This window comes from Lagenorhynchus albirostris, chromosome 13 (assembly GCF_949774975.1).
Source record: "Lagenorhynchus albirostris chromosome 13, mLagAlb1.1, whole genome shotgun sequence".
Classification (NCBI taxonomy): Eukaryota; Metazoa; Chordata; class Mammalia; order Artiodactyla; family Delphinidae; genus Lagenorhynchus; species Lagenorhynchus albirostris.
Genome location: NC_083107.1, coordinates 36,599,463 through 36,602,463, shown reverse-complemented (window position 1 = coordinate 36,602,463; position 3,001 = coordinate 36,599,463). Strand labels below are relative to the sequence as shown.

Sequence of the window (3,001 nt, the reverse complement as noted above, 5' to 3'; positions counted from 1 at the left end):
AGATGATGCTGTGGGGGTACAGAGGAGGGATGTTAAATCCAACAGGAAGGCTTCCCAGAAAATGTAGTATTAGAACCTAGTCTCAAAGAGTAAAGAATTGGCCAGGCAAAGAAGAGGATGAAGGGTGTATAAAGATGTCTCAGATAAATGAAACAGCATAAGCAAAGGCATGGACACATGAAAAAGCATGGATTATTCTGGAAATCACAAACATTTAAATATTGCTGGTTATAACATGTAAGGGGACAAGAGATGGGAAATGAGGCTGGCTAGGGAAGCAATCTGTCATATCATACTGTCATGTCAGTGACGGGGAGCCAATGAAATGGAGTAACCCAAAACACATGGTTGGATTTGAGTTACACAAAGACCACTCTGGTGTCTGTTGGAAGGATGAGTCTGAGGGTTGCCAGACTGGAAGCAAGGAGACAAGTTTTAAGCTTTTCCAATAGTTCTGGTAGGAAATGTTGAGGTCCTGAGCTAGAGCAGCAGAGGGACTAGAGGGGAGAGGAATATGAGATGGTAAAATCAGCGGGCCTTAGTGATTGTATTAGGATAAGCTGGATAATGCTACAGTTAACAAATGATCCCCACAGCTCAGTGACTTACTGCAGAAGTTTGTCAGTCGTGCAGCATCTTCTGCAGATTCAAGCATCTCACCAAAGCAGCCACTCTCCTGAGATGCCTCAGATAGGCTTCTTTGATTTGGTGACTCACCATCTCAACAGAAGACCTCTGCATTCACAACAGGACAAGAGCTATTTCAGGCAAAGAGAATTGAGAGTTTTTCACTACTTTAGCCCAGAAATAATATGTGAATTTTCATTCACATTTCACTGGACCAAACTAGTTGTACGGCTGCACTTAACTGGAATTGGGATGGTAAGTGTAGTCTCTCATATGCCCAGAAAAGAAGAATTTGATATTGGTAATCACAGGTGGTGTCCACCACAGCCCAAGGTCTATTCCATGGTGGAACAGAGATGAGATAGCCACTACAGTGATATATGAACATGGTAGATGGAGACGTGAAAGGAGTTTATGATTTCCTTCAGGTTTCTAGCTTGAGAAAATGGAGGTTGATGGTGCCAGTGAGACAGGGAAGACTGGAGGAGCAGCATATTTGAGGGAAAAATAATGGTTTTGGGACACATGAAACATCCCTAGGGTAAGCATTATATCCAGAGATAAGAAGCAAAAGGTAGAGTGGGGTGTTAGTTAGTGTTGAGCAAAGCTGAAAGCAATTAGAATGTTTGAATAGATTAGAAGAAGCAGTGACTGAGTCACAGTCACGAGTGGAAGGTGAATAGATAAATTACCAGGAGAAGGTATCTGGGGAAGAAATATAGGCTGGTACTCAAGGCTTTCAGCATTGGACACACATTTGCCTGATGCTGTAAGATGTTTTTTTGTTTTGTTTTGTTTGTTTCTTTCATAATTGAGATTTTATTGGTTGTTTTGAGGATCAGTACACAGACATTTCAATTTGTACACAATTCTCAACATACGTACCAAAAACCTTAAAAATCATGTAGCTGTGATTCTTTTCTGAACAGTTATTCCAGTGACTTTCCAGCTTAAAATTTGGAGGCAAATTTTCCTTCACAGGATATCAAGTACCAATATCTTCAAATATTGATATGCTGTTACATCATAAGTCCCACTAATTCACAATTTAATATCACATACACTACATACTCAAATTGTCAATCGTTCACAGCACATTAATGGTTACTAGAAGAACTGGACTACCGTGACCAAAGATGTTACAGAGTGCACAAAATTCTGCCCAGGAGAGCCAAGATCAAGGGGTGAGTGGTTTGCTTTAGGAAACAATTCTACCAAAAACAACGTGGGAAGAGAAGTAATTTAAAGTGTTTAAGACATTAAATGCACAAGTGACTCCAAACTGCCATTTAGTATGCTTTGTATTATAGGATATAAAAGCTACACCCAAGACAATCAAAGCCTCCCATATTCAATATCCCACTATTTTCTGGTTGTACCAAAAAATAAACAACCAGCAAATGATTTCATCTCTTAAAATAAGGCATTTACACTTAAAAAATGGGATGAGGTGGGATTCCTTCCTTTTTAAAAATGTTTCTAGAGCTACTAAAAAACTTGCATTTACAAAATAGTTGATAAAAATATTCCTCTGGATTGTACAAGAAGGGAAACAGGGACCACTGATAGGACCAGGTGTGTGGTTTTACTCAGACTTGGCTTCTTTCTCTCCTGCTTCATCAGAAGCTGGGCTCTCCTCATTTTTAGTTTCTCCATTTTTCTGAAGGTGAGTCTTCTTTAGTCTCTTGGTTAGCCACTTCAGCCTGTTTTCCCTTTGCTCCCCTTTTCCCTTTTGTTTGCACTTTTTTGTTGGAATATTTATCCTTTCCTGGCGCCTTTCTTGGCTTCGTTTCCACTTTTGGAGGAGCCGGTTTAGCTGACAACCTCGCCGATCTCCTCTTGGGCTCCTCCTTCGCCGCCCCCTCGGCGGAGCTCACCTTCCTCTTGGGCATCGTGGCGGCGGGGCGGGCGCGTGCCGGGTGCCTGCGGGCCGCGGCGCGCCGAGAGCCTTCGCGAAGCTGCGGCGGGGGCGGTGGGAGAACCGGATGGAACCGGATTGGGAGCCCGCCGCCTCCTCCTCCCCACCGCGTCCCCCAGCCGCGGGCTCCTCCTCCCCGTCGTCCGGGCCGCCCCCCCCCACCGCCCCCGCCCATTGGCTGCTGGGCCCACCGCCTGTAAGATGTTTTAAAGAAGTCGTTAAATGCCTGACATGGCTCTGAACCTTAGCTAGTGACTACGGCCCTGGTTTTCCATCTCTCTTTAGCCATCCATCCTTCCCTGGACCTGGATCCTGCTCTAATAAATGAGCCTTCTAGAGCTTGGCCACATGTAGGCAGCCTTCTATTCCCTTACCTCCTGTCTGATCATACCTTGGAATATCTCCTACCTGGCACCAACAAAGGCCATAACCATAACAGAGCTGGCTACATCCTTT

At 44.2% G+C, this 3,001-nt stretch overlaps 1 pseudogene; it reads right to left on the bottom strand.

The window, feature by feature from the left end:
- Positions 1 to 1,955: 1,955 nt before the first annotated feature.
- LOC132531349 (non-histone chromosomal protein HMG-14-like) lies at positions 1,956 to 2,582 on the bottom strand (annotated as a pseudogene).
- Between the last annotated feature and the right edge of the window lie 419 nt (positions 2,583 to 3,001).